Below are 12,232 nucleotides of genomic sequence, written 5' to 3' on the forward strand. Positions count from 1 at the left end.
CCCCAAACATGGGCTCCATCTACACTACCTGTGGGCTGCGCTGGGCTCCCATCCATGGACCCTCAGCACCTGATGTCCCCCCATCTCCTGCCTGACCCTGCCACTGTGCCACCCCAGGGTTCACACCATGCCCTGGGCTGATGGCGGTGAGGGATTTCCACCCTGCAGCCTTGGGACAGCAGGATGAGATCCACAGGATGTCAAGGAGACAGTGCTGCCATTGGGGGTTGGGATGTGCTTGGGTTAAAGCCACTGGCATTCGTGACCAGTGCCACCACCCAGCACTGGGCCAGGGTCACCATGGCAGGGCCACAGGACTCCCACGTGCACCAGGACATGGTGAGGGGTTCCTTGAATATCCTTGTTAACAATTACTGGTGGTAAAGCAAGTGCATGCTTGCAGTCATTCACTCACGGGTGTCCAGACGGGTGGTTCTGAGGTGCTGCTGGGCCAGCGGCCCTCACCAAACCACCCCAGGAGCTGGCTGGCTGGTGGGTACGCTGTCATCATGGGTGAGCCGGGACCAGAGTCAGCACCGTTCCTGGCAGTGGGAATGGTGTCCTCTTGGCCGACCCGGCACTGCTGAGACACCTTTGCATTCCTGTCCCCAGGACCAGGATCTCTCCTGGGGCTAGCAGCCCAGCCGGGGAGGCTGATGACCCTGCTCACCACGTGCCAGGACCACCTGCCACAGCCTCACAGACCAGGGACCGCAGCCCGGCGCGCAGCCCAGACATGGCCTCACCAGCACTCCTGCCAGGTGCAGGAGCAGGGCCAGCATGGAGCAGCCGTCGCTGCTGGGTTGCAGTGCTGTCGCAGGGTCCCCACCACCGGGCAGCCTCTCTGGGCACTGCTGGGCAGCACAGGGCATGGCACAGCACGGCACGGCACGGCATGGCTCAAAGCGGTTGTGGGCAAGAGATGAGCTCACCTGAAAGCAGCACGCTTGCTTCTGGTGCAGCAAGGGTTCAGGTTTTGTATTGCAGAGACTGGAAACATTTATACAACATAAAAATAAAAGAGCATAAACTTAAGAGGCACGTGATATCAGTCTCTAGTTCTGGCCACAATTAAGTAAACTTTGGTGAATTTTCTGAATTCTCGGTGACCCAGCGTTGGTTTATCTTATTTCTCAGCATGCTGACAAAACCCATGCTGGTGCCTGTTTCCTGCTGATCCTGTGTGCTGACAGCTGCTCCTGCCAGCCCCTGCACCCCGTGCCGGCTGCTGCACCCCACGCTGGCTGCTGCACTCCATGCTGGCCACTGCAGCTGCTGCACCCCATGTCAGCCCCTGCACCCTGTGCCGGCACAGCCCACAGCTGCTTCATGCTGTAGCACTGCTCTGAGTCAGTCAGGGTTGGGAGAAGCCGCGGGGATGACTTTGTGTGAGAATAGATGGCTTTGAGAAATAAAGAGGGAACTCAGGCCATTTGTCTCATTTTGTTTATTGTCCCTTTCCAATACTACAAGTCCAGTCACCAGATGCTGTTCTTGGCATGGTGCATCATCTGCCCTTCCCTTCTTGAGGGGAGGTGGGGAGAGGGGAAGGGGAAGGGGAAGGGGAAGGGGAAGGGGAAGGGGGAGGGGAAGGGAAGGGAAGGGAAGGGAAGGGAAGGGAAGGGAAGGGAAGGGAAAGGGAAAGGGACTGCTGCAGCGCAGTTCTGCTTTGGCATGTAGTTACTGTGGATCTCTGATCTGCCACGCTTAAGGGACTAAGCCATCGCAGATGCTGAAAGCTGAAGCCCATTGAAGCCTCGTCACACAGCAGCAGCCCCTCTGATATTTTTCCAGGGCCTTTCTTGCCATACGTCCTGCTGCCACCTCACAGCCCAGACTAACATCTGGCACTGCAGCTGGACTCATGCCCTACCCCTCAGACCCTTCCTCCGGGCATTGCCTCTCTCCCTGGCAGGACCCTGCCCCATCTGCCCCAGTGCCGGCCAAGCCTCGTCTCCCAGACCGCACCTCTGGCTACTGCTCTCCATCCAGGGCCAGGCCATGCTGTGACCTGCTCCACAGACTTTTCTCCATATCAGATGTAAATCCCTGGGCATGCCTTCATATCTTCCCATTGTTTTCACCGTCCCCCAGTAGCCAGGGTGATGCTTTGCTTAGGATGGCAGCTCTGTTTGCCTCCTGGTCTGCACCCCCTCAGCACCCTGTCAGCCCACTGTGTCCCCCCCCTCACCCACTGCTGCCCATCTCCCTGCATCCAGCAGCCCCCATCCTGTACCTGTGGGTGGGAGGCTCAGAGCACTCGCCAGCAGATGGAGTGTGGAGCTGGGGAGGGATAGGGAGGACAAGGAGACCTCCATAGTGGAGCAGGGGTCTAGCCAGACAGGGGGTGCTCAGATAGGGCTCATGGCAACCCCACTGCCCACCCCTCAGTAGACCCCACAGGTGGCTCCCCGGGAAGACATTGTTTTCCCATCTGTGTGTCCTGTTCCCCCTCCCTTCTCTCCCTCTGGCCTTTCTGCTTGGCTGGTGCGAGGTCTCCTGCATTGGGTGGGGAGAGCGGTCTCCTGATGGGTGCCACCATGGGCATGAGAAGGGACAGCTGCCTCCTGACTGCCTCTTGTCTCTTAGCAGCTCCTGGAGCAGAGATTTAGTACAGTTCAGGGAGATGAGGCTGCCTTCTCCTGCCCGGAGCCTTCCCCCAGTGTGGCACCAAGAGCTGCTGGAGAGATGGCAGGACTGTGTGCTGGCTGCCACGGTCTCCTGGAGCCCAGGGACATGCAACAGCAGCTCAGAATGGTGCTGTTGTGCCCTGGTTAAGCTCCTGAAATCCAGTTTTGCTGCTTGCATGACACAGCTCTGATCTCCTGCCTGTGCCTGGGAGCCCACAGGAGCCACAGGGCACTGGTTGGCACCAAACAGCCCCTGCTCCATGCACATGCATGTCATTGCTTTTCTGTCTGGCCTTGGTTCCTTGACCCAGCAGCCCCTTACCTGGCTCCCAGAGGGCAGGCAGCAGGCAGGGCGATGTGTCTGGCGAGGCAGGTAGGGACGGGGCTGCACAAGGAGCCTAGTGCCCCAAAGGGAGGGTGAGGAGAGCCCAGCCTGCTGCGGACCACAGGGATGATGTCCCCAAACAGAGTCCTGGCAGTCTCCCGTGATCATATTGTCTTCCAAACGCTGCAGTTTGGACTGTGGTGTTTCCTTGAAAAGCTCCTTTACCGCACAGGGCTCTGGGAAAGGTAAATATGAACAGATGACATTCTTCTTTCTGCTTCTCCCTGGAGTTTTCAGAAGCCCTAAGGAAGAGGGCTCTGGGTAGAGACAGTCTCCTTTTTCCCTCCATCAGCCCAGACCTTCTCCTCAGTGATCAGGACCCAACAAGTCACACGGTGGCACCTGAAATAAAGTTTCAGGTGCCACCCAGGTACAGACCCCAGCCTGGAGCAGAAGCTCCTGCCTGCTGCTGGCAGTGGACAGGGCAGGAACACAAACGCTGTCCAAAATCCATCCGACACTTGCTCCCTCTCCGGACTCAGAGGCAGGCTCCCCTGGCATGCAGCTCGAGCAGGCAGGTGGCGATGCCGTTTGCAGGCTGCCCCGTGCATACACCGGTGCTCAGACATTAAAAAGCTGCTGCAGAGTGCGGGGTCTGTGCAGGGGTGACTGCCACAGCTGCTCTCTGCTTGCAGAAATGCCTGGGCCAGGCTGCCTGGTGTGGCTGGTCCCAGCAGGCAGGAGGTCTGCCATCCAAGGGCAAAGCTGGCTGTCATGTGCCCAGGGGGAATTGCACAGGCTCCCCAGGTTGACCTTTTTTGGTGCGTGGGACACCTGGCAAGGCCACCCTGAGATGGCAAATCCAGCTGTGCTGTGGCAGTGGCCAGCTGTGAGCAGTGCAATCGGTGAGGGTCACTCTTGCTGCTGGTGCAGAGGCTGGGAGAGGTCCCAGCAGCAGCTGCGCAGCAGATGTATGGCACGCTCAGCACACTGTCTGCCCGCCCTTGGCAAGGTCCCTCCGCAAAGGCTGCCGAGGAGCCACAGGTGCCCTGAAGAGGCGAGCAGGTCCTCTGCTAGGAAGTGACCAAGCAAAGAACAGGGGCAGGGGAGAAGGGTCGCTGATCCCTGTGGAAGGAGTTCACTGGGGAGTCCCACAGAGACCCCCCACGGTGGCTGCCGCTGCTCAGTTTGTGCATGAATGATCTGGCATGGTGGCAGAGCGAGGTGAGAAAGTCTGTTCACGGCAGTGGGTTAAATAATGCAGCTAATTAGGCTCTGAGAAGCTGCGGTAGAACATTGCAGTGCTGTGTGATATAAGGGCAGGATCAACTCAGTGTAAATAAATGGAAAGGGACACCCATTTCATGTTTTGCAGGTAAAACAATGAGTTCTGAGCTTACCACCGCCCCTCAGGAGTTAGGTCTCCAGGGGATGATAGCTATTTCTATGTAAACGGCCATTCAGGGCATAGAGGTGGTCAAAAAGGAAAGAGGAGCTAGGTGCTAGGAAGTGGAACAAAGGCAATCGTGGAGGACAGAACAGAACATCCTTACGGTCTCCTTCTCAAAGTGGAAAAGGTCCAGAGAGTGGCAGCAAGGGAGGTCAAAGGGCTGGAGCAAGCGAGCAGGCTGTGCATCTTTGGTGGGGAAAGATGCTCGCTCCATTCCTGCACCGGATCCTGGTTGGACCAAGACCAGCTGCCAAGTGGGGCAGCAGTTGCTCCTTCAGTCTGTCTCAGAATATGGCTTTAGCAAAAACTGCTTTGCGCAGTGCAAGTAATTTAGGGCTGTTGATTTCAAAGGAGCGTTATGTTCTAGCAAATACTTAACATCCTTCTAGATTTCTTGTCCTTCCTTGCTTGCCAAGAACCAACAGCTTCACAGCTGAAGAAATTGAAAAAAATCTCACAAGTTTCTTCAGTCTGAAAAGACTCCTCCTGATTAAGTTTAATGTTGGCGTTCCTCGTTGTGGGAATTGAACCTCTTTGCAGTATCAGTTACAGCTGCTGCTGGCTACGACTGTCCTCTGCTCACTGGTGTAGGATGCAGAGGAGCACAGGCGTTGACAGCCGCCCAGCAGTCAGGTCGTCTTCTCAGAGATGTATTTGCAGCACCTCTCATGCTAAAAAATATGGATTAAAATGTTTCAGGTACTGCAGTGATGATTTGTTCTGGACTAGCTAGTGGCTTCAGCATCTGTGTCCCAAACCAAGTCCTCCCATTGAGAGACAGCTTTTCTCCCACGTGCTGCAAGCTGACGCGTGCAGCAAACACCCGGTTCTCTCTCTGGGAGCCTGCGGTCCCAAGACACCTCTGACAGAAGTGCAGAGCCGAGCTGTTGGCTGTAAAAGAAATGCTGGCATCTTTAATAGCAGTTATGTCATTTTCCTCACACCCATGGACTTATTTCAATCCATGTTACTGCTCCTGATCAGATTATAGACAGAAAGCCTCGGCAGGCCTGCCTGTGTGCGTAAGCAGGTGAACGTGAAGCTGTGCACTGTGAAACGTTGCTGTAATCTGGCAGCTCAAAGGTTGGCAGCAACAGAGGACGAGACCCTTGGCGTACCTGTCATCTTCACAGGTTCCAGGGTTGCATGGAGCAGCTCCAGGCACCAGAAATTCCTCTTCCAGAGGGCTGCTCACTTGCATCCCCAGGCTAGCCATCATGCAGCAGAACTGCTGTCAGTCCTGCTTTGGGGTTACTTCTCTCCTGGTTGCTTTTCTCCTTGGCAGCCCCAGTGCCCACAGCCTGAGCCTCCCCAGACCGCAGTGGTTCCCATCAAAGCCAAGCTGCAACCCCCCCGCTGTCCCCACCTGCAGCACAGCCCATGTCACGGATGCTGCCCATGGCCCGGCATTGTGCGGGGCAGCTTTGGGCCCCACTGCCAGGACACAGCTATGAGGATCTCGGTGGTGTGGGATCTGGTTCTCAGTGCGGAATCAGCTGACACGTGATGACGCAGTCAGAGACCTGCAAAGCTGTCAGCACAGGTCTTCTTGTCCCTGCTTGTTGCTCTGCCTGGTGCTACAGATCTCATGCCACTTTTGCCTGAGAGTAAAAACTTTTAGAGCCTCATTTATTGGTTGTTGTGTTACTGAAGACTTTGTCAGGATAGATGTGTGTAGGCCAGGACTCTTATGCAAAGAGTGTACCTCACCGGTTTTATGGATCATTCGTTATGTGGATAACCAGGTGGTCTTCCAGGGGGTGCTGAAGAGGGATCCTAATTGCTTCCATATATACCAAAATAAGTGATCTGGAAGATGGGATCAAGTGTACCATGATGAAGTTTTCCAATGATACCAAACTGAGCAGGCAAGTGGACACTTCAGAAAGGAGAGCCACCCTGCAGAAAGACCTGGATGGCTGGAAGAGTGGGCTGACAAGAATCTTATGAAATGGAACAAAGGAAAGTGTAAGATCCTGCACCTGGAAAAACATGATCCCTGAGTGCAGCACAGGCTGGGATCTACCTGACTGGGGAGCACCTCTGTGGAAAAGGGCCTGGGGGTCCTGTGGGACCACAGGCTCAGTATGAGTGACCAGTGTGCTGCTGCTGCAGCAAGGAAGGCCAACAGGATGCTGGCCTGTGTCAGCAAGGGCATCACCTGCAGAGATAAAGAAGTCATTGTCCACTCTACTCAGCATTTGTCAGGCCAGACCTGGAATATTGTGTTCAGTTTTGGTCCCTGCTGTACAAAAAAAGATACAGGCATGCTGGAGAGGGTCCAGGGAAGGGCCACAAAGATGATCAAAGGACTGGGAAGCCTGCTGTGTGAGGAAAGGCTGAGATAACTGGGTCTGTTCAGCCTTGAGAAAAGAAGGCTTATGGGGATACCTTATCACCACGTTCCAGTATTTTTTACAAGGAGTCACATGGAAAAGATGAGGGGTAATGGGTGCAAGTTACTCCTGGGGAGATGTCATGGTTTAACCCCAGCCAGCAGCTCAGAACTACGCAGCTGCTCGCTCGCTACCCCCCTGGTGGGATGGGGGGGAGGATCAGAAGGGTAGCAGTGAGAAAACTTGTGGGTTGAGATAAAGACAATAAAGACAGTTTAATAAGTAAAGCAGCTGCATCCCAGCCAAAACCAGCACAGGAGATTCCGACTGGACACAGGAGGAAAATTTTTCGCCATGAGAACAATCGGCCATTGGAATAAACTCTCCAGGGAAGTGGCAGACCCCCCAACACTGGACCATTTTAAGATTCGGCTGGACAGGGTGATGGGCCGTCTTGTCTAGACTGTGCTTTTTCCCTGAAAGGTTGGACCAGATGACCCTTGAGGTCCCTTCTGACCTGGTGTTCTAGGATTCTGTGATTCTGTTATCCTATGGAAAAGAGGAGTCGGAGCCATCACAGAGGTCTCTGACAGACTCCACTGGGAGGAGCCGTCTCCACTGTGAAAGAGGCATTTCACCCATAAACAGTGTTGCAGAAAATTCAACCAAGAACAAATGGCATCTGCCCAGTCTTTCAGTCTTCCGAAAAGATAGCATGTGGGTGGGATGAGAGGGAAGATTCTTTTCTTGAACTCTATTCCTTCATCACTGACGTTTTGCAGCTGTCTTTGAAAAGGCAGAATGATCCAGAACAGTTTAAAATAGGGGCCCTGGGGATTTATATTATTTTGGGGAAATAATTTATCCTAAAGGCAAGTGGGCAGATTTGTTTGGCCAGCCGCTGCCAAATTGCTTACTGTCACGAGCAGGGCGAGGGCAGTGTACAGCAGCTGGTGACACACAGTTGTGCACTGCAGCTTGCACAACTGCTTGAGGTTTTGTGCAGCTGGTTAGTGCAACAGGAGCTCACAAGCATGAGTGGACCCTTGCAGCACAGCTGGTGACAGCTTATTACGGCAATTCTGAACTTGTCACCTACCCAGCAATGCCGGATCTCATCCTGCTGCACAGATCGGTGAGTTTCCCAGTGAGGCTTTCTGCTCTGTTTCTTTGCTGCCTTCCAGATCACAGCATGTCTCATCTCCCCAGGTTTCTGGCTCAGCATATCTTACAAAAGCTAGTCACCCCTTTTGCACTGGATTTCACCTGGAGGCTACTTCCCGCACACAGACCAGACTGCAAAGCCCCCGTCGTACAGCGTGCGCAGCTTATCCCACTCCCAAACCTGGGAGAAAGCGAGCGTGCCTCACTTGGCGAGATGCTATCCACCACCCCAGCAGTGCAGTTTGCTTGTCTGAGAGCAAACTGCCATATTGCATACATGTGTGAACCTGAGAAAGGCAAAGCCAAGTCAAAGCCTGCCTGCTGAAGCGCCTGGCTCACTCCAGCCCTCCTTTGCCACAGCCCTACCTGTGGCACCGCTCGTGTCTGAGACTGCACGCCTGTGGTGTGGGCTGCGGTGCTGCCATCACCCGCTTGGCATCGGCTAGAGGGTATGGACCTTCTCTGGGTGGAGTTTTAACTGTGTACGTGCATCTTCACTGCATGTCTGCAGACAAGTGCCACTGACAGCAGTGTTTTACTGTACCACTGCCCAGCACGTCATGCTCTAAACTCTGTTCCCTTTGCATTTATATTGTCTGTAAACAAGTGGAACATACTCTTTCCACCAAAGCACTTGTTCCTGTACTAAATGCTTTTTATAGCCACCTTCTCTCACCCCCCATGCCTCATGAAAGGCCTCTTTTTATATTGTTGAGGCCTGTACATAATGCGCACAGACACGGACACATACATTTACAGGCTTCTCTGTGTTTTTACAGACAGCTCTGCACTCCTGAGAGACACTCATCACCTTTATTGTCCAGTCTGCTCAACAACTTGCCAGCTCACTGCTGTACCATAAGCACAGAACCCCAGAATGGCTGCAGTAGGGGGGAACTCTCGTGGTCACCTGGTCCAAGCCCCTGCTTGGGCAGGTTCAGCAAGACCTGGTTGTCCAGGACCATGTCCAGTCGGGTTTTGAAAATCTCCATGGAGGGGGGCTTCACAACCCCCCTGTGAAACCTGTGCCAGTGCTTGACCACCCTCACTTGACCATAAAAAAATATATGTGTGTGCGTGTATGCACCCTTTGCCTGTTGTGCTTTCACTGATTCTCTCTACACTTTCCCTTCAGGTATTTGTACAAATAGATGTGAACACAGTGAGCCTTCTTTTCTCCAGGCTGAACAGTCCCAGCTCTCAGCCATTCCTCATAGGAGAGATGCTCCAGTCCCTTCATCGTCTTCATGGCCCTTCACCGGACTCTCTCCAGTATGTCCTTCTCTCTCCTGCAGTGGGGTAGCAGCACTGGACCCAGCACTCCAGCTGTGGCCTCACCAGTGCTAAGTAGAGGGGAAAGATCATCTCCCTCGACCTGGTGGCATCACTCCTCCGGATGCATCCCGGGATACCGTTCGCTGCCTTGGCAGCAAGGGCACGTTGTTGGCTCATCTTCAACTTGGTGGCCACCAGGGCCCGCAGGTCCTTTTCTGCCAAGCTGCTTTCCAGCTGGGTGGCCTCCAGCACATAGTCTTGCACGGGGTTGTTCCTCCCCAGGGGCAGGACTTTGCACTCCCCCTTGCTGAACTTCATGAAGTTCCTGTCAGTCCATGTCACCAGCCTGTCGAGGTCCCTCTGGATGGCAGCGTGACCCTCTGGTGTATGAGCTGCTCCTTCCCATTTTATGTCACCTGCAAAAAATCAGAGATTCTGGCAGCAGAGTTTCTTTAGTCTCTTCTGCAATGTCAGCATCCCCCGCAGGATGGACTACTTCCAGGAAAATGAGATGCAGCCTTTTTGCAGCTCTGGTCTTGGTGATTCCTGTGGAGAGCTGGAAGCTGGAACCTGGAAGGCACAAGTTAGCTCCTGCAATGTCCCCAGGGGCTCTGTGAGCCTGTGGAAGTGTGCACACATAGGTTTACATGTGTCTGTGTGCACGTGCCCACATGTGCTCCCTTTTACTGCCAGCACCGTGATACAGGCAAAGCCCTGGCCATACCCCACATCGCTGCATTTCCAGATGTGTCAACAAGCTGTTTTACTGGTCCCCTGCCCCAAGTACCCCTCACCCTCTTGTGCCCATGGTGTGCCATTCCACTCCTGCTTTCTTTGAGTCAGTTTGCTGGTTTACACTAGCCGAGAGCGGGCCCTGGGGCTTTCTGCATTGCACAGGCATGGGGCTGGGGTTTGTATGAAATGATGAAATGCTTTTGGGCATGCTGGCAAGGTAAAACTTTTCTCCTGTCTCCATCTTTGGCCCTTTGGCCCAGGGATTGTAGGCTGGAAGGAACCGAGGAGAAAGGGCAAAGTGGCTTTTTCTGGTTGGTGCACAGTGTGTATGTGACATAGTCTGATGGGTGAATGTTCTGGGCAGCAGTGCTTTGCAGATGGGTATGGATGAGTGGCTTAACAGACACAGCTGGAACAGCAGCAGGTCCAGGTAGGCTTGCTTGCCACAGCAGACGGTCAGACGTGGCTCAGTCCATTCTTCAGCAGCAGCTGCTGTGACAGATTCTTGGAGAGCTGGCGGGTGAAGCAAGCCTACCATCATGGTCTGCAGCGAGGTTGACCCAGCACATGCTCCCGCAGGCTACCCCTCAGAGCACTCAGGGGGTGGTCTCACAGGATGGTCTAGGTGATACCAGGACTGCTGGGGCCTGAGGGATTCACCTGTCTCAAGGTGGGGAAGTATTTTGCTCATGACTTGGAAGAGCTTCAAACTAGGTTCAAAGCAGGGGAATGGATAAAATCAGGCTTACTGGTGATAAGCTGTGGGGTGGTGTGGCAATGTCTGAGGGATGGCACACTAGCAAGGGCTTTCACTCTGCGCCATGATGTGTCGCGTGCGCTACTGCACTGCAGCAGGTGCGAGTGTGTGTCTGTCACGGGCCTCTGGTGGTACAGCCACCCGGGGCCATGGCACAACCCAGCCCTGCACACTGCCCCTGCCTGCCAGAGAGGGCAGGACCAACAGCCTGCATGCTGCAGTGCCCACGCACCATCCCCACCTTCTGCGAGACACCCCGGCCTCGCTGCCCCTCCTGTCCCACACCCGCAGGCAGGCGCTGAGCCAGCATGTGCAGCACGGCACAGCACTCCTGCTGCCACATGTCGGGCTGCCCCGTGCTGCCAGCGCAGTGGCGCTGCTCCCCTGGCCCCAGCCCACGCTGGCTGCCCCCACGAAATCACACGGCTGCTCTCCCAGCCTCGCCATCATGCAGCAGCACACAGCACAAACTGTGCCTTCAGGGGCGGGGGAGACTGGGCCCAGCATGTTACACACCAGTTGGGCTGATGACAGTCCCTTCTTTCTGGGTCAATTCTTTATGGAGGCCGTATTCTGGATGGAGACACAGCAGCTGCGCAGAGCCCGACTCAGCAGTGCCTGGACACTACAGCCCAGCTCCCCTCTGAATCCCAGAGCCTCCTTGCTCCTCTCCGAGGATGCCTCAACACAGGTAGGAACGAGCACTGACCTAGGGAAGCTGGGCCGTGCATGCATCTGGGGCAAGAGATGGCTGGGAAAGCACACGGTCCCCTAGTGCCAACGGCCCCTCACGGCAGAGTGAGGGTGAGCCATCCTCTGCAGGCTGGAGGGCAGACACAGGGCCACAGGCCTGCACTGCCTGCCGCCACGTCTGCCCGAGGATGAGGTGACTTCAGAGAACCAGATGCACATCCAGCAGCTCAGCAGCCCAGCAGAGCCACCCCCCTCCAGGGCAGTCCAGGGCTTGCAGGAGGAGCTGCTGGCAGCCGAGCTGCACCCTGCTCTCCCACCTCCTCTGCTCCCAGCACGCCTGGCAGCTCCCGCTCAGCCAGCGAGCAGCCCCAAGGCTTCTAGCAGAACAGGCCCTTGCACTGGCATCAGGGCTGCCGCAGGACCTAGAGATGCAAGGACAGGAGGCAGAAGCCATCTTCCACGTGGACAACATTGGCTGAAGCCCTGACCCCACAGGAGGCATGGAAGATTCCCCGCTCCACTGCACCAAGTGGGCAAGGTCCTCAGCTGCCTGCAGGACAGCTTGAAGAGAGGAGGGGGGCTGCCAGTCACCCTGCTGCTCTGCCGTCCCGTGAGCACTGCAGCAAGGAGCAAGGATGCCTGCCACGGTGGTGGCTGCGCCGCACCCTGTAGGGCCAGGGGTCCCAGGGAAGCAGCCGCAATCGCTACAGCTGCTGCCAGCTGGTACACGTCTGCCTGGGTGCAATGGCAGGGCTGCCTGTGCTGCCTTCCAGTACCCATGCCACCTCCTGCTGGCCCTGCTCCGAGGGCTGCCCCAGCAGGCCACAAGAGCTGGGACAACACTAAAGGTAGCGCTGCCCTCCCCTC

The sequence above is a fragment of the Falco cherrug genome, chromosome 2 (genome assembly GCF_023634085.1).
Source record: "Falco cherrug isolate bFalChe1 chromosome 2, bFalChe1.pri, whole genome shotgun sequence".
Classification (NCBI taxonomy): Eukaryota; Metazoa; Chordata; class Aves; order Falconiformes; family Falconidae; genus Falco; species Falco cherrug.